Genomic DNA, 26,291 nt, shown 5'->3' with positions numbered 1-26,291 from the left:
GTAAATCTCAGTTAGGCAGACTCAAATGGTTATGGGTGATATATGAATAAAACATAAAGATAAGGATAGAGATACTTATGCAATTCATTGGTGAGAACTTCAGATAAGCGAATGGAGATGCTTTGTCCTTTCCGTCTCTCTGCTTTCCTACTGTCTTCATCCAATCCTTCTTACTCCTTTCCATGGCAAGCTGTATGTAGGGTTTCACCGTTGTCAGTGGCTACCTCCCATCCTCTCAGTGGAAATGTTCAACGCACCCTGTCACGGCACGGCTATCCAGCTGTCGGTTCTCGATCATGTCGGAATAGAATCCAGTGATTCTTTTGCGTCTGTCACTAACGCCCCACAATCGCGAGTTTGAAGCACGTCACAGTCATTCAATCATTGAATCCTACTCAGAATACCACAGACAAGGTTTACACCTTCCGGATTCTCTTGAATGCCGCCATCAATTCTAGCTTATACCACGAAGATTCCGGTTAAGGAAATCCAAGAGATAAACATTAGAGCCTTGGTTGCTTGTAGAACGAACGTGGTTGTCAGTCACGCATTCATAAGTGAAAATGATGATGAGCGTCACATAATCATCACATTCATCATGTTCTTGGGTACGAATGAATATCTTGGAATAAGAACAAGCTGAATTGAATAGAAGAACAATAGTAATTGCATTAATACTCGAGGTACAGCAGAGCTCCACACCTTAATCTATGGTGTGTAGAAACTCCACCATTGAAAATACATAAGAACAAGGTCTAGGTATGGCCGTGAGGCCAGCCTCCTAAAGAGGGTTCAATCATAAAAACATGATCAAAAGATCAAAAGATAATAGTAAAAGGTCCTATTTATAGGGAACTAGTAGCTTAAGAATTACAAAGATGAGTAAAAGACATAAAAATCCACTTCCGGGCCCACTTGGTGTGTGCTTGGGCTGAGCATTGAAGAATTTTCGTGTAGAGACTCTTCTTGGAGTTAAACACCGGCTTTTGTGCCAGTTTGGGCGTTTAACTCCCATTCTTGTGCCAGTTCCGGCGTTTAACGCCGGGCATTCTTGAGCTGATTTGGAACGCCGGTTTGGGCCATCAAATCTCAGGCAAAGTATGGACTATTATACATTGCTGGAAAGTCCAGGATGTCTACTTTCCAACGCCGTTGAGAGCGCGCCAATTAGGCCTCTGTAGCTCCAGAAAATCCACTTCGAGTGCAGGGAGGTCAGAATCCAACAGCATCTGCAGTCCTTTTCAGTCTCTGAATCAGATTTTTGCTTAGGTCCCTCAATTTCTGTCAGAAAATACCTGAAATCACAGAAAAACACACAAACTCATAGTAAAGTCCAGAAAAGTGAATTTTAACTAAAAACTAATAAAAATATACTAAAAACTTAACTAAATCTACTAAAAATATACTAAAAACAATGCCAAAAAGCGTACAAATTATCCGCTCATCACAACACCAAACTTAAATTGTTGCTTGTCCTCAAGCAACTAAAAATCAAATAAGATAAAAAGAAGAGAATATGCAATGAATTCCAAAAACATCTATGAAGATCAGTATTAATTAGATGAGCGGGGCTTTTAGCTTTTTGCCTCTGAACAGTTTTGGCATCTCACTCTATCCTTTGAAATTCAGAATGATTGGCTTCTATAGGAACTCAGAATCCAGATAGTGTTATTGATTCTCCTAGTTAAGTATGATGATTCTTGAACACAGCTACTTTATGAGTCTTGGCCGTGGCCCAAAGCACTCTGTCTTCCAGTATTACCACCGGATACATACATGCCACAGACACATAATTGGGTGAACCTTTTCAGATTGTGACTCAGCTTTGCTAGAGTCCCCAATTAGAGGTGTCCAGGGTTCTTAAGCACACTCTTTTTGCTTTGGATCACAACTTTATTTCTTTCTTTTTCTTTCTTTTTCTCTCTTTTTTTTTCGTTTTTCTCTCTCCTTTTTTTTTGTATTCACTACTTTTTCTTGCTTCAAGAATCATTTTTATGATTTTTCAGATCCTCAGTAACATGTCTTCTTTTTCATCATTCTTTCAAGAGCCAACAATTTTAGCATTCATGAACCACAAATTCAAAAGACATATGCACTGTTCAAGCATACATTCAGAAAACAAAAGTATTGCCACCACATCAAAATAATTAATCTGTTATAAAATCTGAAATTCATGCAATTCTTCTCTTTTTCAATTAAGAACATTTTTGATTTTAAGAAAGGTGATGGATTCATAGGACATTCATAACTTTAAGGCATAGACACTAAGACACTAATGATCATAAGACACAAACATAGATAAACATAAGCATGATTTTTCGAAAAACAGGAAAATAAAGAACAAGGAGATTAAAGAACGGGTCCACCTTAGTGATGGCTTGTTCTTCCTCTTGAAGGTCTTATGGAGTGTTTGAGCTCCTCAATGTCTCTTCCTTGCCTTTGTTGCTCCTCTCTCATGATTCTTTGGTCTTCTCTAATTTCATGGAGGAGGATGGAATGTTCTTGGTGCTCCACCCTTAGTTGTCCCATGTTGGAACTCAGTTCTCCTAGGGAGGTGTTGATTTGCTCCCAATAGTTTTGTGGAGGAAAGTGCATCCCTTGAGGCATCTCAGGGATTTTATGATGAGTGGGATCTCTTGTTTGCTCCATCCTTTTCTTAGTGATGGGTTTGTCCTCATCAATGGGGATGTCTCCTTCTATGTCAACTCCAACTGAATAACAGAGGTGACAAATGAGATGAGGAAAGGCTAACCTTGCCAAGGTAGAGGACTTGTTCGCCACCTTATAGAGTTCTTGGGCTATAACCTCATGAACTTCCACTTCCTCTCCAATCATGATACTATGAATCATGATGGCCCGGTCTATAGTAACTTCAGACCGGTTGCTAGTGGGAATGATTGAGCGTTGGATAAACTCCAACCATCCTCTAGCCACGGGCATGAGGTCGTGCCTTCTCATTTGAACCGGCTTCCCTCTTGAATCTCTCTTCCATTGGGTGCCCTCTTCAAAGATGTCTATGAGGACTTGATCCAACCTTTGATCAAAGTTGACCCTTCTAGTGTAAGGGTGTTCATCTCCTTGCATCATGGGCAAGTTGAATGCCAACCTTACATTTTCCGGACTAAAATCTAAGAATTTCCCCCGAACCATTGTAAGCCAATTCTTTGGGTCCGGGTTCACACTTTGATCATGGTTCTTGGTGATCCATGCATTGGCATAAAATTCTTGAACCATTAAGATTCCGACTTGTTGAATGGGGTTGGTAAGAACTTCCCAACCTCTTTTTCGGATCTCATGTCGGATCTCCGGATATTCACTCTTTTTGAGTTTGAAAGGGACCTCGGGGATCACCTTCTTCAAGGCCACAACTTCATAGAAGTGGTCTTGATGCACCATTGAGATGAATCTCTCCATCTTCCATGACTCGGAGGTGGAAGCTTTTGCCTTCCCTTTCCTCTTTCTAGAGGTTTCTCCGGCCTTGGATGCCATAAATGGTTATGGAAAAACCAAAAGCAATGCTTTTACCACACCAAACTTAAAAGGTTTGCTCGTCCTCGAGCAAAAAAAGAAAGAAGAGAGTAGAAGAAGAAGAAATAGAGGAGATGGAGATGGCTTTGTGGTTCGGCCAAATGGGAGAAGTAGTGTTTAGGTTGTGTGAAAATGAAGGAGTGAAGATGGGTTTATATAGGGGTGAAGAGAGGGGTAGGGTTCGGTCATGTGAGGGTGGGTTTGGGAAGGAAAGTGGTTTGAATTTGAATGGTGAGGTAAGTGGGGTTTTATGAAGGATGGATGTGAGTGGTGAAGAGAAAGATGGGATTTGATAGGTGAAGAAGAAGAGAGAGGGTGGTGGGGTAGGTGGGGATCCTGTGGGGTCCACAGATCCTGAGGTGTCAAGGAAAATTCAACCCTGCACCAAGTGGCGTGCAAAAAATGCACCCTTTGCCAATTCTGGCGTTAAACGCCAGGTTGGCACCCATTTCTGGCGTTTAACGCCAGCTTCTTGCCCTTTCCTGGCGTTTAACGCCAGTCTGGTGCCCCTTTCTGGCGTTAAACGCCCAGAATGGTGCCAGACTGGGCGTTTAAACGCCCATTTGCTAGCTTCACTGGCGTTTAAATGCCAGCAAATTCTCCTCCAGGGTGTGCTATTTTTTTTCCTGTTTTTCATTCTGTTTTTGCTTTTTCAATTGATTTTGTGACTTCTTATGATCATCAACCTACAGAAAACATAAAATAACAAAGGAAAATAGATAAAATATAACATTGGGTTGCCTCCCAACAAGCGCTTCTTTAATGTCAGTAGCTTGACAGAGGGCTCTCAATGAGCCTCACAGATACTCAGAGCAATGTTGGAACCTCCCAACACCAAACTTAGAGTTTGAATGTGGGGGTTCAACACCAAACTTAGAATTTGGTTGTGGCCTCCCAACACCAAACTTAGAGTTTGACTGTGGGGGCTCTGTTTGACTCTGTTTTGAGAGAAGCTCTTCATGCTTCCTCTCCACGGTGACAGAGGGATATCCTTGAGCCTTAAATACAAAGGATTTTTCATTCACTTGAATGATGAATTCTCCTCTGTCCACATCAATCACAGCCTTTGCTGTGGCTAGGAAGGGTCTGCCAAAGATGATGGATTCATCCATGCACTTCCCAGTCTCTAGGACTATGAAATCAGCAGGGATGTAATGGTCTTTAATCTTCACCAGAACATCCTCTACAAGTCCATAAGCTTGTTTTCTTGAATTGTCTGCCATCTCTAGTGAGATTCTTGCAGCTTGTACCTCAAAGATCCCTAGCTTCTCCATTACAGAGAGAGGCATGAGGTTTACACTTGACCCTAAGTCACACAGATCCTTCTTGAAGGTCATGGTGCCTATGGTACAAGGTATTGAGAACTTCCCAGGGTCCTGCCTCTTTTGAGGCAATTTCTGCCTAGTCAAGTCATCCAGTTCTTTGGTGAGCAAAGGTGGTTCATCCTCCCAAGTCTCATTACCAAATAACTTGTCATTTAGCTTCATGATTGCTCCAAGGTATTTAGCAACTTGCTCTTTTAGTGACATCTTCTTCCTCTTCAGCAGAAGAATACTCATCAGAGCTCATGAATGGCAGAAGTAAATCCAATGGAATCTCTATGGTCTCAGTGTGACCCTTAGATTCCCATGGTTCCTCATTAGGGAACTCATTGGAGGCCAGTGGACGTCCATTGAGGTCTTCCTCAGTGGCGATCACTGCCTCTTCCTTCTCTCCAAGTTCGGCCATGTGGGTCATGTTAATGGCCTTGCATTCTCCTTTTGGATTCTCTTCTGTATTGCTTGGAAGAGTACTAGGAGGGAGTTCAGTAATTTTCTTGCTCAACTGTCCCACTTGTGCCTCCAAGTTTCTAATGGAGGACCTTGTTTCAGTCATGAAACTTTGAGTGGTTTTGATTAGATCAGAGACCATGGTTGCTAAGTCAGAGTTGCTCTGCTTAGAATTCTCTGTCTGTTGCTGAGAAGATGATGGAAAAGGCTTGCCATTGCTAAACCTGTTTCTTCCACCATTATTGTTGTTGAAACCTTGTTGAGGTCTCTGTTGATCTTTCCATGAGAGATTTGGATGATTTCTCCATGAAGAATTATAGGTGTTTCCATAGGGTTCTCCCATATAATTCACCTCTTCAATTGAAGGGTTCTCAGGATCATAAGCTTCTTCTTCAGATGAAGCATCCTTAGCACTGCCTGGTGCATTTTGTATTCCAGACAGACTTTGAGAAATCAAATTGACTTGCTGAGTCAATATTTTGTTCTGAGCCAATATGGCATTCAGAGTATCAATCTCAAGAACTCCTTTCTTCTGACTTGTCCCATTGTTCACAGGATTCCTTTCAGAAGTGTACATGAATTGGTTATTTGCAACAATTTCAATGAGCTCTTGAGCTTCTGCAGGCGTCTTTTTCAGATGAAGAGATCCTCCAGCAGAGCTATCCAAAGACATCTTGGATAGTTCAGAGAGACCATCATAGAAAATACCTATGATGCTCCATTTAGAAAGCATGTCAGAAGGACATTTTCTGATCAATTGTTTGTATCTTTCCCAAGCTTCATAGAGGGATTCACCTTCCTTCTGTCTGAAGGTTTGGACTTCTACTCTAAGCTTACTCAATTTTTGAGGTGGAAAGAATTTTGCCAAGAAGACATTGACTAGCTTTTCCCAAGAGTTCAGGCTTTCTTTAGGTTGTGAGTCCAACCATATCCTAGCTCTGTCTCTTACAGCAAAAGGGAATAGCATAAGTCTGTAGACCTCAGGGTCAACCCCATTAGTCTTAACAGTGTCACAGATTTGCAAGAATTCAGCTAAAAACTGATGAGGATCTTCCAATGGAAGTCCATGGAACTTGCAATTCTGTTGCATTAGAGAAACTAATTGAGGCTTAAGCTCAAAGTTGTTTGCTCCAATGGCAGGGATAGAGATGCTTCTCCCATAGAAGTCGGGAGTAGGTACAGTAAAGTCACCCAGCACCTTCCTTGCATTGTTGGCATTGTTGTTGTTTTCGGCTGCCATGGGTTCTTCTTCTTTGAAGATTTCTGTTAGGTCCTCTAAAGAGAATTGTGCTTTAGCTTCTCTTAGCTTTCGCTTCAAGGTCCTTTCAAGTTCAGGGTCAGCTTCAACAAGAATGCTTTTGTCTTTGCTCCTGCTCATATGAAAGAGAAGAGAACAAGGAAATATGGAATCCTCTATGTCACAGTATAGAGATTCCTTGAGGTGTCAGAGGAACAGAAAAATAGAAGAAAGGGGTAGAAGAATTCGAACTTAGTGAGATAGAGTTTGAATTGTGCATTGAGGAGGAGTGTTACTCCATAAATAGAAGGATGTGAGAAGAGAGGAAGAGTTTTTTTGAAAATTAATTAGAAAGATTTTAAAAACATTTTGAAAAAGATTTTGAAGAAGATATGATTGAAAACTTTTTTGAAAAAGATGTGATTAAGAAGATATGATTGAAAAGATATGATTTGAAAAACAATTTAAAAAGATTTGATTTTAAAAATTAATGACTTGCCTAACAAGAAAAGATATGATTTAAACATTAAACCTTTCTCAACAGAAAAGGCAACATACTTGAAATGTTGAATCAAATCATTAATTGATAGCAAGTATTTTTGAAAATGGAAAGAAATTGATTTTGAAAAAGATTTGATTGAAAAGATATGATTTGAAAAAGATTTGATTTTGAAAAATTTTGAAAACTTAAAAAAATTGCATTAAAAACAGAATCTTCCCTCTTGTGCCATCCTGGCGTTAAACGCCCAGAATGGTATCCATTCTGGCGTTTAACGCCCAAAATGCTACCCTTTTGGGCGTTAAACGCCCAGCCAGGTATCCTGGCTGGCGTTTAAACGCCAGTTTTCCTTCTTCACTGGGCGTTTTGAATGCCAAGCTTTTTCTGTATAATTCCTCTGCTGCATGTACTGAATCTTCAGTTCCCTGTATTATTGACTTGAAAATAGAACCAAGATCAAATAAACAATGCATGCAAGACACCAAACTTAAAATGAGACTAGTGTCTCAACAAGAAACATAACATATTTTTGGTTTTTATGATTTTGAAAATTTTTTTTTTAGATTTTTCGAAAATTAAGTGGAAAAGAAAATAAAGGTATCAAAATTCTTAATGAGAATTCCAGGAATCATGCAATGTTAGTCTAAAGCTTTAGTCTAAAGGAATTAGACATGGATAGCCAAGCTTCAGCAGGACATTGCATTCAAGAGCTAAATTGATGAGAATCAATCAGCTTTGGTGATGGTAAGATCATCACCTTGAAACACTAGAATTCACTCTTAAGAATTCTGAAAAATACCTAATCTAAGCAACAAGATGAACCGTCAGTTGTCCATACTCGAAACAATCCCCGGCAATGGCGCCAAAAACTTGGTGCACGAAATTGTGATCTCTTCTTTTCACAACTCAAATAATCCCTAGTAATGGCTCCAAAGACTTGGTGCTCAATACCTTGGCATCACAACTTCGCACAACTAACCAGCAAGTGCACTGGGTCGTCCAAGTAATAAACCTTATGCGAGTAAGGGTCGATCCCACGGAGATTGTTGGTATGAAGCAAGCTATGGTCACCTTGTAAATCTCAGTCAGGCAGACTCAAATGGTTATGGGTGATATATGAATAAAACATAAAGATAAGGATAGAGATACTTATGCAATTCATTGGTGAGAACCTCAGATAAGCGAATGGAGATGCTTTGTCCCTTCCGTCTCTCTGCTTTCCTACTGTCTTCATCCAATCCTTCTTACTCCTTTCCATGGCAAGCTGTATGTAGGGTTTCACCGTTGTCAGTGGCTACCTCCCATCCTCTCAGTGGAAATGTTCAACGCACCCTGTCACGGCACGGCTATCCAGCTGTCGGTTCTCGATCATGTTGGAATAGAATCCAGTGATTCTTTTGCGTCTGTCACTAAAGCCCCACAATCGCGAGTTTGAAGCACGTCACAGTCATTCAATCATTGAATCCTACTCAGAATACCACAGACAAGGTTTAGACCTTCCGGATTCTCTTGAATGCCGCCATCAATTCTAGCTTATACCACGAAGATTCCGGTAAAGGAAATCCAAGAGATAAACATTAGAGCCTTGGTTGCTTGTAGAACAGACGTGGTTGTCAGTCACCCATTCATAAGTGAGAATGATGATGAGCGTCACATAATCATCACATTCATCATGTTCTTGGGTACGAATGAATATCTTGGAATAAGAACAAGCTGAATTGAATAGAAGAACAATAGTAATTGCATTAATACTCGAGATACAGCAGAGCTCCACACCTTAATCTATGGTGTGTAGAAACTCCACCGTTGAAAATACATAAGAACAAGGTCTAGGCATGGCCGTGAGGCCAGCCTCCCAAAGAGGGTTCAATCATAAAAACATGATCAAAAGATCAAAAGATAATAGTAGAAGGTCCTATTTATAGGGAACTAGTAGCTTAAGAATTACAAAGATGAGTAAAAGACATAAAAATCCACTTCCGGGCCCACTTGGTGTGTGCTTGGGCTGAGCATTGAAGCATTTTCGTGTAGAGACTCTTCTTGGAGTTAAACGCCGGCTTTTGTGCCAGTTTGGGCGTTTAACTCCCATTCTTGTGCCAGTTCCGGCGTTTAACGCCGGGCATTCTTGAGCTGATTTGGAATGCCGGTTTGGGCCATCAAATCTCGGGCAAAGTATGAACTATTATACATTGCTGGAAAGCCCAGGATGTCTACTTTCTAACGCCATTGAGAGCGCACCAATTGGGCTTCTGTAGCTCCAGAAAATCCACTTCGAGTGCAGGCAGGTCAGAATCCAACAGCATCTGCAGTCCTTTTCAGTCTCTGAATCAGATTTTTGCTCAGGTCCCTCAATTTCAGCCAAAATAGCACTTGTGCGTGCACACAGGTATGTGTGCGTACGCACACTAAGTGAAAAAGGGGGAAGGGTGCGTCCGCACAGAGTGTGCGAACGCTCTGGACAGAGAGGGATTCAAGACACGTGCGTACGCACAAGCGGGTGTGCACGCTCAGGGTGCAAAAGACAAGGGAATACACACGCACAAGGCATGCGAGCGCTGCAAGCAGAGGCTTTGCAAGGGGGTGTGCATACGAACAGGTGGGTGCGTACGCACAGGACGCGGAAAATAGAGGTTTTGTGCGCACGCACAGGTGCCCTGTTTTTCAAAAATGTTTCTTCAAATTCTAGGGCACCCTACCTTAGCTCCACACATTTTTCAACCCCAAACATTCAAAATCCATCACAAAATCATGATCCATTTGCAATTCAACCTATCTAAACTCAAATTTAAACTAATCCTAAGATAACTAAGACAAGCAAATATGCAAGAAACTAGGACTATAAGCAAAGAGAAAGGTAAGAAAGATGTTACCATGGTGGGGTGTCTCCCACCTAGCACTTTGGTTTATAGTCCTTAAGTTGGACTTGTTGAGGAGGCTCTTGCTAGGGTGGCTTATGTTTCCACTCCTCCTTGAACCTCCATCCAAACTTGGTCCTTAAGGCTCCTCCGGATCCCATATCCTAGGCATCCGGTCACCATCTTGTGGATTTCTATGCTCCAAGCCGGATGGAAAAACTCCTAATCGACCATTGTAGCGACCCAACATTGCCCGCAAATCACCCAATTGCGCTTCACACCATGCTTGAGCTCCAACTCTTGAAATGATTTTCTTGAAGAGCCTTGGACTCTTTTTGCAACCCACACTTCTTTCTCCACCATGTACCAACCCAAGAAGGACCTTGAGTTGGTAATCCATCTCCAAGATAGTATATTGGTGGGGGCCAATGAAGCTCAATGGTGAAATTGCCACCCACTCAATATGTTCTTGGTTGTCAACTCCTTCCTCACCAACTTCTTTCTCCTCTTCCCCATCACTCACACTATAATAAGGAGGTTGTGAGAAGTCAACCTCCATGTCTCTCTCAAGCTCATTGGGAAGATGCTCATTAGGGTCATTAAGGGGATTGATCAAGGAGGACAAAAAACCATTGATGATGGAATCCTCATATTGATCAACCTTCCTCAATTCCCCCATTCTCTCCTCTGGTTCACATACTTCACTTTCTTCCTCTTGTTGCACTTCAAGCTCCAACCCTTCTTCTTTCCCTTGTGGCTCCATGCTTTCCCCTTCACTACAAGCTTTAGTTGATCCCTCACATTCTTCAAGAGGAATGCCTAGATCGGATGAGCGTAGGAGGAATAAGCGGTTTACCGCTTCGTCTATGGTAGCCATGATTTGCCCTTGGGTTCTTTGGAATCCTTCTTGCTCTTGGAGAAAAGCTTGAAAGTCTTGATGGTCTTGGGTCAAGGGTGGAAAATCTTCATATTGATGAGAAAGAGGGGTTTCATAAGTTGGAAGAAAGGTTGCATGTGTGGGAGGTGACTCATGTTGGCAAGTGCTTTGAGGTGGTATGTATGGATGTGGTTGTTGGTAGTTGATGAGCGTATAATTTATACGCTTTTTGGCATTGTTTTTAGATAGTTTTTAGTATAATCTAGCTATTTTTAGGGATGTTTTCATTAGTTTTGATGCTAAATTCACATTTCTGGACTTTACTATGAGTTTGTGTGTTTTTCTGTGATTTCAGGTATTTTCTGGCTGAAATTGAGGGACCTGAGCAAAACTCTGATAAAAGGCTGACAAAGGACTGCTGATGTAGTTGGATTCTGACCTTCCTGCACTCGAAATGGATTTTCTGAAGCTACAGAACTCCAAATGGCGCACTCTTAACGGTGTTGGAAAGTAGACATCCAGAGCTTTTCAGAAATATATAATAGCCCATACTTTATTCGAGATTAGACGACGTAAACTGGCACTCAATGCCAGCTCCATGCTGCATTTTAGAGTCAAACGCCAGAAACACGTCACGAACCAGAGTTGAACGCCAAAAACATGTTACAACTTGGCGTTCAACTCCAAGAGAAGCCTCTGCACGTGTAAAGCTCAAGCTCAGCCCAAGAACACACCAAGTGGGCTCCGGAAGTGGATTTCTACATCAATTACTTACTTCTGTAAACCCTAGTAGCTAGTTTAGTATAAATAGAACTTTTTACTAGTGTATTAGTCGTCTTTTGACCACGTTACATCTTTGGTCTCAGTTTTATTCCATTATTCATATTAGGAGACTAATGATCACGTTTTTGGGGGCTGGCCATTCGGCCATGCCTGAACCTTCATCACTTATGTATTTTCAACGGTGGAGTTTCTACACACCATAGATTAAGGGTGTGGAGCTCTACTGTACCTCAAGTTTTAATGCAATTACTACTACCTTTTATTCAAATTCAATCTTATTTCTGTTCTAAGATACTACTCGTACTTCAACCTGATGGATGTGATGATCCGTGACACTCATCATCATCCGTCCTTATGAACGCGTGCCTGACAACCACTTCCGTTCTACAAGCGAAAGCTAGAGTGTGTATCTTTTGGATTCCTGATGCACGACGCATGGTTGCCCTCGCCTGACAACCGAGCCTTCCATTCCGTGAGATCAGAGTCTTCGTGGTATAAGCTAGAATTGATGGCGGCATTCATGAGAATCTGGAAAGTCTAAACCTTGTCTGTGGTATTCCGAGTAGGATTCCGGGATTGAATGACTGTGACGAGCTTCAAACTCACGATTGTTGGGCGTGATGACAAACGCAAAAGAATCAATGGATTCTATTCCAACATGATCGAGAACCGACAGAAGATTAGCCGTGCCGTGACAGAGCATTTGGACCTTTTTCTCTGAGAGGATGGGATATAGCTATTGACAACGGTGATGCCCTACATACAGCTTGCCATGGAAAGGAGTAAGAAGGATTGGATGAAGGCAGTAGGAAAGCAGAGATTCAGAAGGAGCACAACATCTTCACACGCCTATCTGAAATTCCCATCAATGATCTACATAAGTATTTCTATCTTTATTTTCTATTTATTTATTATTATTATTCGAAAACTCTATCACCATTTATTATCCGCCTGACTGAGATTTACAAGATGACCATAGCTTGCTTCATACCAATAATCTCTGTGGGATCGACCCTTACTCACGTAAGGTTTATTACTTGGACGACCCAGTACACTTGCTGGTTAGTTGAGCGAAGTTGTGAAATTATGTTTAAACCATGGTATTGAGCACCAAGTTTTTGGGGCCATTACCTGGAAATCAATTTCGAACAACAATTTAAGTATGAATCACAATTTTGTCCACCAAGTTTTTGGCGCCGTTGCCGGGAATTGTTCGAGTTTGGACAACTGACGGTTCATCTTCTTGCTCAGATTAGGTAATTTTCTTTTTGTTTTATTTTCGAAAAAAAAAGAAAAATTTTTTTTTTTCAAAAATCTTTCAAAAATTTATCACATATTTTCGAAAATTTTCAGAGTTTTCAAGAATGAATTCTAGAGTTTCATATAACATGTTTTAGCTTGGCTAGCTATTAAGCCATGTTTAATTCATAGGATTTTGATTGAGGACTTTGGATTCATTACTTTCTTTTTCCTATATGTTTTTCGAAAAATATAAAATAAAATACAAAAAAAAATAATAAAATCATAAAAATAAAAAATATTGTGTTTCTTGTTTGAGTCTTGAGTCAACTTTTAAGTTTGGTGTCAATTGCATATTCATCTTGTTCTTGCAATTTTCGAAAACTCATGCATTCATGGTGTTCTTCATGATCTTCAAGCTGTTCTTGGTAAGCTTCTTGTTTGATCTTGATGTTTTCTTGTTTTAATTTGTATTTTTTGTTGTTTTTCATGTGCATTTTTGCATTCACAGTGTCTAAACATTAAAGATTTTTAAGTTTAGTGTCTTACATGTTTTCTTTGCATCAAAATTTTTTTCAAAAATATGTTCTTGATGTTCATCATGATCTTCAAAATGTTCTTGGTGTTCATCTTGACATTCATAGTGTTCTTGCATGCATTATGTGTTTTGATTCATAATTTTCATGTTGTGAGTCATTTTTTATGTTTTTCTCTCTCATAATTAAAAATTCAAAAATAAAAAAATATCTTTTCCTTTTTTCTCTCAAAATTTCGAAAATTTGGGTTGACTTAGTCAAAATTTTTTAAAATTAGTTGCTTCTTGTAAGTCAAGTCAAATTTTCAATTTTAAAAATCTTATCTTTTTCAAAACTTTTTCAAAAATCAAATCTTTTTCATTTTTCTTTTATGATTTTTGAAAATTTCAAAAATTATTTTCAAAATATTTTCTTAATTTTATTTCAAAATTTTCGAAACTTAACCAACAAGTAATGTGATTGGTTCAAATATTTGAAGTTTGTTTCTTTCTTGTTAAGAAAGGGTCAATCTTTAAATTCTAGAATCTTATCTTTTAGTTTCTTGTTAGTAAAGTAATCAATTTTAATTTTAATCATATCTTTTTATCTTATCTTTTATATCATATCTTTTTCAAAATTTTATCTTTTTCAAAAATTTGATTTTAAAATGTCTTTTCTAACTTCTTATCTTCTTATCTTTTCAAAATTAATTTTCAAATCTTTTTCAACTAACTATTTGACTTTTTGTTTGTTTCTTATCCTTTTCAAAACCACCTAACTACTCTTCCCTCTCTAATTTTTGAAAATACCTCCCTCTTTTTGAAAAATTATTTTTAATTAATTAATTGTTTTAAATTTTAATTTTAATTTTATTTTTTATCTTAATTTTCGAAAATCATTAACTCCTTTTCAAAATTGTTTTCGAAAACTTTTCTCTCATCTTATTCTATTTATTTATTCATTCACTAATACTTCTCTTCATCTCAAATCACTGCCCCTATCCTCACCCTTGTATTTGGATTCTCCTTTCTTTATTCCCTTTCTTTTTCTACTAACAATAAGGAACCTCTTCACTGTGACATAGAGGATTTCTCTTCTTTTTCTGTTCTCTTCTCCTTCATATGAGCAGTGACAAACCCCAATTTGACGGTTTGTTTTGTATTGAAATTAGAGTAATTTGATAACCTTTTGTCACATTTAGCCTAGGAATTAGCATGGTTTTGTTATCTCTCCCTTATTTGTGCTTAAGTGTAAAAATATGCTTTTTAAGCCTTATTTTGATGAATTCTAGTTTCCCTTTGATTCCATAAGATGCCTTGATATGTTTGCTAGTAATTCCAGGATTGGAGTAGGCTAGGCATGGATCAAAGGAAGCAGGGAAGGAAGCATGCAAGTGGAGAGAAGCATAAAAAGTCAAAGAAGCAAAGTCAGCCATGCACGCGTACGCGCACAAGGCGCTCGCGCGCACATCACAGAATTAGCCAGGGACGCGCACGCGTACCGTGCGCGCACGCGTCGTAGTCCGCACGTGATTCCTTTATTGCAGCACGTGCCTGGCGATTTTGGGAAGGTTTCAGCAACCAACTTTGGCGCCAAAATGCATATAAGAGCCAAGGATTGAAGGGGATTGACACACATTCACACCCATAGACTAATTTTAGATCATTAGATAGCTAGTTTTTAGTTAGTTACATTTGTAGAGAGAGAAACTCCAACTTCTCTCTAGGATTCATCTTCATTTTCTCAATTCTCAACCATTCTTTGGTGAGATCTATTGCCACTCTCAATTTACTTTGTTCATGTTGTAGATCCTCATCTCTAATCTCAATTAGTGTTTGTAATTGTTCAATTCTTGTAGATCTTAGGTTTAACTTTGTTGTTTTGGATTCTATTGATTCATTGAAGATCTCATTTTCATTGTTGTTCATTGTTGATTGTTGTTAATCTCTTGTGTTGAATTGCTTTGATTCTAAATCTCTTCTCAATTTTACTATGTCTTTCATTCTTGCTCTCCAAGTGTTTGAGAAAATGCCAACTTTAGATATGGAGTAGCATTCCCTCACTTGGCCTAGTGGTTGAGTCATTGGAGACACTTGAATAATGGATGTCAATTGTTGATTAAGAATTGAGGATTGCTAATTGACTTAGAGTGCACTAAAGCTAGACTTCTCTAGGGTAAGACTAGGACTTGTGACTTGAGTTAATTACTTTTACTTGACTTTCCTCTATAATTAGGGGTTAACTAAGTGAAGCAACACTCCTTTGTTATCACAATTGAAGGAAGCTATAGTGATGGGACTTCCAATGTTCAACCTTGGCCAAGGCTTTTAATATTGATTGATTGTTGTTTTCTTTTATTCACACTTTTATGCCACACTCTTCAAGCCACAAAAAGAACACTTAACCAATACATGCATCCTTGTAGCATTCCTAGGGAAGAACGACTCGGGACTAATACTCTTGATTATAGATTGTAGATTTGTTTGATGATGGATTTTGCGTCGATTTAGACTATACTACGATTGATCACTTGATAATTTCTATACCGGCAAAAATTCATTCGTCAAAATGGCGCCGTTGCCGGGGAATGCGCATGAGTGCCATGTCTTTGGTTAATGTAAATATGTGAATATTGTGAATATGTTTGTCTTTTGTTTGTTTGTTGGTTTCCATTAGTTTTAGATCTCTATTAGTTTTGTTCTTTTTTGCCACTATGAATTCTCATCCTTGTGGTTTTGGATATGACTATGACTATTTTGTAGGCGATGAAAACTTGAATGATGGCTCACATTATGGGAGAGATGAATTCTTAGGAAGGGAGCCATATCCATATGAGCAATCATTATGGCAACCTTCCCCCTCAAGTTACTATGATGGTAATCCTTCCTATGATGCATATCATTCCTATGGATATGATGATTCTTATCATGGTTATACCACTCAACCACCACCATTCTATGCACCACATTCTCAACCCACATCTTATTTCCACCAAGTGCCCACATATGATCCAAATCTATATTCCCCCTATGCATACCCTTGTGACGATTATGAACAAGCAATCCTTGAATCACCACCACTCCAACATTTTTATCCTCCAACCCAAGTCCCCATGGATGATGCACTTGGTATCATTCTTCAAGAGCAAGAAGAGCTCCAAACCGCCTTCACTAGTTTCACCTCTACCCTCCAAGAATTTACGTCCCGTATAATTTCACCCTCTACCAATAACCAAAATGACTTCCCACCTCAAAGCTTTGATGAATCTTCTTTCCAACCATATTATGATTTCTCCTCTCCGCCACAAACCTCCATGGAAGCATATCAATGTCCATTAATCCAAGAGCAATATGATCCTACTTATGTTAGTAAAGCGGAACAAAAATTAAGGGATCGTTTCAAGGAAGAAATGGATCGACTTCAAGCAACCATCCGTCAAAAGATAGATTCTTGGGATTCATATCACAAGCGAAATGAGTTCACGGATGATTGTGAGAAAGCAACCAAAGAGGGAGGTATGAGGGAGACTTTAGAGTCTCAAGTTGGGCACAAGGAATTGCAACAAGCGGAGGAAATGAAGATTGTTGAAGATAAAGAAGTGGAAGAAGACCTAGAGGAGGTTGAACAAGAAGGAAGTTCCATCAACGAAAATAACTCTACATCAAGTGACAATGGTGATCTTGTTGAAGCTTCCCCCTTCGATTGTGAAACCAATGTTGAGGAGGGTGCGCAACCTCCAACACATAACTTGATCAATGATAAAGGTTTGAAGGAAGTTAGCAAACAAGAAGAATTTAAAAAGAGTTATCAAAAGATGGAAATCATCATGGAGGAGCCAAAGGAAGTGGAACCTACAATGTCAAGATCATTGAATATCTTCCTTGCTAAGTCGCCATCCCAATCACAAATTGAGTGGGTAATCATCTCATCCTTTAATTTTCTTGGCCCATATCAATATGCGTTGTTAGAAACGGACGGTCAACTTAGAACCCTTTGTGGGCTAGAGAGTAAGAACGGATTGGATGTTGGTGGACAATGGGAAACAAGGCGCATAAAGGACGGAAGATCAAACTTCGAGTTTCAAAAGCCGAGTGAAGCCAAACTCGATGGGATTAAGATGATGAGTATGAGTTACAAGGAGAATTCAATAAGTTTGTCACCCTATTGGAAGCATGAAGATCAAGAAGAAAAGGGGTTGACAAACAAAGTATGGGACCCCGGAACATACATAGATCACTATCAACTTAGGGGCCTTGTTACTTGCTTAGGCCCCCTTGAAGGCCTTGTACGTTTAAATTGGGATCCCGGAGGCTATTGGAAGAGCAAACACTGGTGGGGATTCGAAGAAGAGTTTAAGCATAAGCCACCATAGCAAGGACTCCACCAAATGTCCAACTTAAGGACTTTAACTAAAAGTGCTAGGTGGGAGACACCCCACCATGGTAAACTCTTTCCACTCCCTTCTAATTTTGTTTAATAAATGATTTGAGTTACCATTGTAGGTAGTTTTTCATTTCATAATTAGCTTGTTTGTGTACATTAGTTGCTAGCATATTAACATGTATGTTGTGCTTAGTAGAAACAGAATAAATCTCAAAACCAACTTGCATTTTAGAAAATGTGTGGTTTTGACTAAATAAGGAGTTGTAGGCACCATGGGGAGTCTTTGGGCAATTTAGAGCTTTTAGGCATTTTCTTGTTAAAAAAAAAAAGAGGAGGGTGGACGCGTGCGCACACTGTACGCGCACGCGTCCCTGTGCGGATGCAACATCGCCCACATACCCGAGAGTTGGGCCTCTTTTGGGCAAACATTATGCCCTGAGCCCAACTCGATCTGTGCGGACGCGCACCTGCCGCGCGCGCGCCTGTATGTCAATAACGGATAAGACGTGAGCGCAGGCATCGCGCTGCGCGCCATATCGCAATTCGTCAATGTACGCGGACGCGCACTTGCTGCGCGCGCGTCCTTACGTGCTGCCACCAATCTAGGCTTTTAACTCGAGAGTTGGGCGTGCCTCAAGCCCACTCTAAGCTTCAGGCCCAATCTCATGTACGCGTGCGCGCACTGTACGCGCACGCGCCTTTACCTAATCTGCCATACCACGCTAGAGCGCACTTCACGCTCGCGCATGATTCTCCATTTTCCTCAATGCGCGCGGACGCGTACATGCCGCGTGCGCGCCGGTCTGGTAGCGCGACTTCCAGGCCATTCCCCAGAGAGTTAGGCCTGAGTTGGGCCAACTCTAAGCCCCTAGCCCAACTCCATGCACGCGTGCGCGCACTATACGCGCACGCGTCCTTCCCTGGTTTGACTCATCCATGCTTAGGCGCGCTGGACGCGCACGCGTAGGTCCCAAGTTTTCTCAAGGGACGCGAACGCGCAAGGCGCGCGCGCGCGTCGATTCAAAAAATGGGATACCCTAAGACGCGAAGAGCGTTGCGCCGCAGCGCACTTCTCCTCCCTCCCCATTTTTCCCTTCTTCTTCCTTCCGTCTATACCACCCCTGTAACCGCTGTCAACCACCGCCGCGGCCGCCATTGTTCACCATCAACCTTCTCTCTCTCCTTTCTTCACTCACCTCATCTTCTCTCTCTCCTCCACTCACTCTCTCTCCGCCTCCGTCTCTCACCTTCACAGCGCCGGCAGCCACCACCGCCGCCATTCCACAATCGCTGCCGGCAGTACCTTCGGCGACCCCTTCCCTCTCTTTTAGTCTCCCACATCATCACCGTCCCTCCTCCCCTCAGTTTCTCATTCCTCCGGCCAAACCACTGCGCCGGCCGTCTCCACCGCCACCGTTCACGGCGGTGCCAGTTTCTGTCTCTGCTGCCCCTGCCCTATCCTAGTCCCCCTTTCCCTTCTCAGCTCCTCCCAGCTCCCAGGTTCCTGCTCCATTTCTGTTATATCTTTTTCTGTTTTTTCCCTTTTTACTATTCGTTTATGTCAATTACTATAATTGCATGTTAGTTAGTTTAAATTCAAATTTTGTATGTTAGGTTAGATAGATATAATTGCGGTTAGGTAGCTAGGGCTGGATAGAGGATTCTAGGCCTGATAATTGCTCCGTATGTGCATATTTGCTGTTTGCTTCCTTAGGTACTGTATGTTGGTTTTGGGTTGTTATTTCATGCGATCTGTGTTGCTACATAATATCTGTTTGCTGCTGTGCGTGATTGATGTTATTTTCTGTGCTAATTGTGCTATTTTGCTATCCGGGAACGTCCAATTTTAAGCCGAAATGCTGCCCAATTTTCAAGGAAATTAGTTTCATTTTGATCTTTATTTCAGTTTTGGGCAAATTTCCATTTCCTTTTGACTTCCCGGATTTGCACAATCATTGTGAACATGAACTGCAACTTCTCGTTCAATTGAGTCTATATATCATCATATCACTAACCTACTTTTCTAACTTACTAATTTCTTTAACCATCTAACTTCCACTCACCTTTAACCATCTTTAACAATTCTTTCAATTATATGATGATATTATTGCCTTTTGAACATGAGTTGTTGACTTTAATGAAGCTTGCATTTTTTTTAGTTTACTTGTTCACTTTTGCATATTCATTGCAACATCATGACTGTTCTTTGTTCATTGTATCCTGAACATGCCTTCTTTGTTACATGCTAAATGTTTTATATATTCTATCACATTTTTCAGGATGTCGGATAAAGGCAAAGCCATAGCCACTACCTCTAAGAAGAGAAAACACTCTACCCCCTCCATTCCTTCCATCTACAAACATTATGCCAAGAATCCATTGAATGATGAGGAAAAAGAAAATCAGCAGTTGCCTTCTACCAATCCAGAAAAATTCCCCAATCTCTACTGTGAGCTTCGGTTTTCTAGATATCGGACAATTAAGTTGAATACTGAGAAGAAGTTGCACCTACCTAATGATGTGAGACGGTCCATTACCGGTCGGATCCTCGAGTTAGGTATTGACTTTGTTGACCGAGAGTTGGGTGATATCAATATATCGTGGGTGAAGGAATTCTATTGCAACTTCTTCCGTCCAACATTGGATTCGGTTCAGGTGCGGGGTAGGGAGATCATGATCACTGAGACCGCCATTGGGGAGGCATTACAGTGTCGACATATTCCGGATGACATGTGTGCCCATCAGCAGGCTGAGATAGCCATCCATACCATGACTTTTGATTATGAGACGCTTCGGCGCGTGATTGGGATACCGAACGCTACATGGGTTATGGATGCGGGCAACACCAAGCCTAAGGGGATGTTGTTTACTCATTTGACTAGGGAGGCTAGGACTTGGCAGATGATCTTCGCCCACTACATCCTGCCTACCACCCACTTTTCTGAGATCCCCATGGAGATGCTTCTGCTGATCGAGTGTGTTATGGAGGGGAAGGATGTCTCTTTCCCTAGACTTATCAGACAGTGCATGTGGCGGGCGCATATTCGTGGCCTACTTCCATTTCCTACATTGGTCACGAGTATGGCGGCCCTAGCTGATGTCCCGTGGTCAGATGATGGACCACCACCCCCTGATGCAGATGACAGGGAGGTTACTATCCCCTGGGGTGGTTGGGTGCACGAGAGGCCACCTGCTAGACGCCGCTCTCGGGCTAGAGCTGTCATCGGGACGCCTTCACCATCAGCTCCTACAGCTGCCCCATCATCCTCTACAGCCGCAGCTCCTTCATTATCTACAAATCCTCCAGCAGCACCTGAGCCTACCTATCTCCTGGTCCAGCGTCTATTCCGATTCCTAGAGCGCGAGAGACGCCATGTCAGAAGCCGATTAGATCGGATGGACCAGGCTCTTATTTCTTTGGGTGCTGAGCTACCTCCGCTTCCCGATTCTCCGGCCTCCGATGAGGAGGGTCATCAGGAGGAGGATGTGGAGGCACCGGTTCAGCAGGATGCCCCTGGCACTACAGAGCAGCCACAGACTCAGGAGGAGCCGGTCCCACAGCCAGAGCCAGAGCCTATCGTTGTACCTCCCACTGATCCTCCGGTTTAGCATCGAGGACGATGCTTGATTTTAAGTGTGGGGAGGGCACCGGTAGCATTATTTGGGAACCGGTGAACTTTTCGGCCTAGTTATCCTATTTTGCACATTTTTGTATATATTTTGATGCATTTCTAGTTGCTTTGGATACTTTTATTGCTTATTTTGGATTTTAGATATTTTGATGCTTTTGGATATTTTTAGATATTTTGGATGATGGATTCCGTACTTTTAGTTGGATTTTTCTTTATACATTTTTGTTTATCTTTATTTTTAGTTTGTAGTTGTGATTAGAAATCGTACTTTGGATTGCAAATTTTTAGTCACCCTTTTTGCATATGATATTGGTTTTAAGTGAAAAAGGAAAGGGTGAACTAAGAAATTTTTGAACTTTTCAATCACAACAATGCTTAGTCAAACATTGAGATTTTTCAAGAAGTTTAAATATAGGGCATTAACCCAATTGATTGAAAGAAAATTTTTGGTGAGACTTGCTTGAATTTCATACCTTGTGAAGCATGTATTGAACTAAGAACACAAGCTTGTGAGACTTAAGCCTATTGATGTGGTTACATTTTATAACCACTTATTTTCCATTCTTGTGTGAAATTGTTCTCTTTCCATGATTGTGATCCTTGATTTGCTTGATTCTATATATCCATTTATTTCTTGTGTTTGCGCATTTATATGATTGAGGCCATCACTTCATTAGCCACTTACCCAAATAGCCAACCTTTTACTCTCCATTGTTAGCCAATTTTGAGCCTATGCTTAGCCAACTTATTCTCAATTTAGCTCATTACAAGCCCAAGGCGGAAAACCAATGAAAAGTCCTTGTTTGGATCTTTGATTAGCCTAGGCTAGTGAGAGTGTTTATTATTCAAGTTGGTGAGGCTTGGGAACATTGGATAGGATAAAAGGGGTAGTACACTTTCATGTTTAGGAATTGGGTACATATTCATGTATTGATTAAATGTAAAGACCTTATGCATTGATGTTCTTGTATGTAGTTTGAAAGAAGAAAAAAAAAGTATATAAAGAAAAAAAAAAAATGAATGAAAAGAAAAAAAAAAGAGAAAAAAATATATGATGATGAAAAAGAAAAAAATATATAGTAAAGAGGGGACAAAATGCCCCAAATTGAAGTCAATAAAAAGGAATCAATGCATAGGTGTTATGAATCCAATAAGAATGCATGAGTATGTAAGAAAAAGTGAAGAATGGGTAGTTAGAGTAGTTTGAACTTGTATAGGTCATTATATAGTTAGGTGGGAAAGTCTATGTTAATCAAAGATTCAATCCTAGTCCACTTAACCATAAATGATCCTACCTTGACCCTAACCCCATTACAACCTAAATGAAAGACCTCATGATGAATGTATGCATGCATTGAATAAGTGTTGATTGTTAGAAGGAAAATCAAATTTTGGAAAACATGATTAGAAGAGAATTGAGTGAATTAACCCTTAAACACTTGAGTGAATAGAGCGGATACACATCCGGTGAGGGTTCAAAAGTTCAATCACATGTATTCACCCATATTATCTATATTCTTGCAAGTTGAACCCCTTTTGATAATTCAATACAATTGTGGTTTGGACTTAGTTCCTATATGCCTAGCTCTTGTGCTTACGCATGTCTCTTGGGAATTGATTTGTTTGAACTAAGCACTTCCAATTGCTTTAGATAGCTGCCTTTAGATAGGATTCATGTAGTTTAGTTGCATTCAATGTCATAACCCTTAGTTCCTTCTTATTTTAGCATGAGGACATGCTAAGGCTTAAGTGTGGGGAGGTTGACAAACCCCAATTTGACAGTTTGTTTTGTATTGAAATTAGAGTAATTTGATAACCTTTTGTCACATTTAGCCTAGGAATTAGCATGGTTTTGTTATCTCTCCCTTATTTGTGCTTAAGTGTAAAAACATGCTTTTTAAGCCTTATTTTGATGAATTCTAGTTTCCCTTTGATTCCATAAGATGCCTTGATATGTTTGCTAGTAATTCCAGGATTGGAGTAGGCTAGGCATGGATCAAAGGAAGTAGGGAAGGAAGCATGCAAGTGGAGAGAAGCATAAAAAGTCAAAGAAGCAAAGTCAGCCATGCACGCGTACGCGCACAAGGCGCTTGCGCGCACATCGCAGAATTAGCCAGGGACGCGCACGCGTACCGTGCGCGCACGCGTCGTAGTCCGCACGTGATTCCTTTAATGCAGCACGTGCCTGGCGATTTTGGGAAGGTTTCAGCAACCAACTTTGGCGCCAAAATGCATATAAGAGCCAAGGATTGAAGGGGATTGACACACATTCACACTCATAGACTAATTTTAGATCATTAGATAGCTAGTTTTTAGTTAGTTACATTTGTAGAGAGAGAAACTCCAACTTCTCTCTAGGATTCATCTTCATTTTCTCAATTCTCAACCATTCTTTGATGAGATCTATTGCCACTCTCAATTTACTTTGTTCATGTTGTAGATCCTCATCTCTAATCTCAATTAGTGTTTGTAATTGTTCAATTCTTGTAGATCTTAGGTTTAACTTTGTTGTTTTGGATTCTATTGATTCATTGAAGATCTCATTTTCATTGTTGTTCATTGTTGATTGTTGTTAATCTCTTGTGTTGAATTGCTTTGATTCTAAATCTCTTCTCAATTTTACTATGTCTTTCATTCTTGCTCTCCAAGTGTTTGAGAAAATGCCAACTTTAGATATGGAGTAGCATTCCCTCACTTGGCCTAGTGGTTGAGTCATTGGAGACACTTGAATAATGGATGTCAATTGTTGATTAAGAATTGAGGATTGCTAATTGACTTAGAGTGCACTAAAGCTAGACTTCCCTAGGGTAAGACTAGGACTTGTGACTTGAGTTAATTACTTTTACTTGACTTTCCTCTATAATTAGGGGTTAACTAAGTGAAGCAACACTCCTTTGTTATCACAATTGAAGGAAGCTATAGTGATGGGACTTCCAATGTTCAACCTTGGCCAAGGCTTTTAATATTGATTGATTGTTGTTTTCTGTTATTCACACTTTTATGCCACACTCTTCAAGCCACAAAAAGAACACTTAACCAATACATGCATCTTTGTAGCATTCCTAGGGAAGAACGACTCGGGACTAATACTCTCGATTATAGATTGTAGATTTGTTTGATGATGGATTTTGCGTCGGTTTAGACTATACTACGATTGATCACTTGATAATTTCTATACCGGCAAAAATTCATTCGTCAAGCAGGAACAAGGAAAAAGGCATTCTTGTTGAAGCTGATCCAGAACCTAAAAGGACTCTGAAGAGAAAACTAAGAGATGCTAAATTACAACAATCCAGAGACAACCTTGCTGAAATTTTCGAACAAGAAAAGGAGATGGCAGCCGAACCCAACAAAAATAATGCAAGAAGGATGCTTGGTGATTATACTGAACCTACGTGCAAGTTTGATGGATGAAACATCTCAATTCCTGCCATTGGAGCAAACAATTTTGAGCTGAAACCTCAATTAGTTGCTCTAATGCAACAGAACTGCAAGTTTCATGGACTTCCATCAGAAGATCCCTACCAGTTCTTGACTGAGTTTTTGCAGATCTGTGAGACTGTTAAGACTAATGGAGTAGATCCTGAAGTCTACAGGCTCATGCTTTTCCCTTTTGCTGTAAGAGCCAGAGCTAGAACATGGTTGGACTCTCAACCTAAAGATAGCCTGGACTCCTGGGATAAGCTGGTCACGGCCTTCTTGGATAAGTTCTTTCCTCCTCAAAAGCTGAGCAAGCTTAGAGTGGATGTTCAGACCTTCAAACAAAAAGATGGTGAATCCCTCTATGAAGCTTGGGAAAGATACAAGCAGATGACCAAAAGATGTCCTTCTGACATGTTTTCAGAATGGACCATGATAGATATATTCTATTATGGTCTATCTGAGTTCTCTAAGATGTCATTGGACCATTTTGCAGGTGGATTCATTCACTTAAAGAAAACGCCTGCAGAAGCTCAAGAACTTATTGACATGGTTGCAAATAACCAGTTCATGTACACATCTGAGAGGAATTCCGTGAATAATGGGACGCCTCAAAGGAAGGGAGTTCTTGAAATTGATGCTCTGAATACCATATTGGCTCAGAACAAAATGTTGACTCAGCAAGTCAACATGATTTCTCAAAGTCTGAATGGATGGCAAAATGCATCCAACAGTACTAAAGAGGCATCTTCTGAAGTAGAAGCTTATGATCCTGAGAATCCTGCAATGGCAGAGGTAAATTACATGGTGAACCTTATGGAAACACCTATAATTCATCATGGAGAAATCATCCAAATTTCTCATGGAAGGATCAACAAAAGCCCCAACAAGGCTTTAATAATGGTGGAAGAAATAGGCTCAGCAATATCAAGCCTTATCCATCATCTTCTCAGCAACAGACAGAAAATTCTCAGCAGAGTACCTCTAACTTAGCAAATTTTGTCTCTGATCTGTCTAAGACCACTTTAAGTTTCATGAGTGAGACAAGGTCCTCCTTCAGAAATTTGGAGGCACAAGTGGGCTAGCTGAGTAAGAAAGTGACTGAAACTCCTCCTAGTACTCTCCCAAGCAATACTAAAGAGAATCCAAAATGTGAGTGCAAGGCCATTGACATAATCAAAATGGGGGAACCTAGGGAGGAAGGAGAGGATGTGAATCCCAATGAGGAAGACTAGTGCACGAAATTGTGATCATCAATGGCGCCATCAACATGATACGCTCAATTGCAATCTCAACTCTTTATCACAACTTCGCACAACTAACCAGCAAGTGCACTGGGACGTCCAAGTAATAAACCTTACGCGAGTAAGGGTCGATCCCACGGAGATTGTTGGTATGAAGGAAGCTATGGTCACCTTGTAAATCTCAGTCAGGCAGACTCAAATGGTTATGGAGAATAACATAGAATATAAAATAAGGATAGAGATACTTATGTAATTCATTGGTGAGAATTTCAGATAAGCGTATGGAAATGCTTTGTCCCTTCCGTATCTC

The 26,291-nt window shown here is 40.4% G+C and overlaps 2 non-coding genes across 2 annotated transcripts; one reads left to right on the top strand and one right to left on the bottom strand.

Annotated features, from left to right (window-relative positions):
- Positions 1-6,024: 6,024 nt before the first annotated feature.
- LOC130955529 (small nucleolar RNA R71) lies at positions 6,025-6,132 on the top strand. Its single transcript, XR_009076780.1, has one exon. It is a non-coding gene; the product is annotated as a small nucleolar RNA R71 (small nucleolar RNA).
- Positions 6,133-25,049: 18,917 nt separating this feature from the next.
- LOC130947825 (small nucleolar RNA R71) lies at positions 25,050-25,153 on the bottom strand. Its single transcript, XR_009072822.1, has one exon. It is a non-coding gene; the product is annotated as a small nucleolar RNA R71 (small nucleolar RNA).
- Positions 25,154-26,291: the final 1,138 nt, after the last annotated feature.

The sequence above is a fragment of the Arachis stenosperma genome, chromosome 1 (genome assembly GCF_014773155.1).
Source record: "Arachis stenosperma cultivar V10309 chromosome 1, arast.V10309.gnm1.PFL2, whole genome shotgun sequence".
Taxonomy (NCBI): Eukaryota; Viridiplantae; Streptophyta; class Magnoliopsida; order Fabales; family Fabaceae; genus Arachis; species Arachis stenosperma.
The sequence above is the reverse complement of the archived record's forward strand: the minus strand, read 5'-3'. Positions and strand labels throughout refer to the sequence as shown.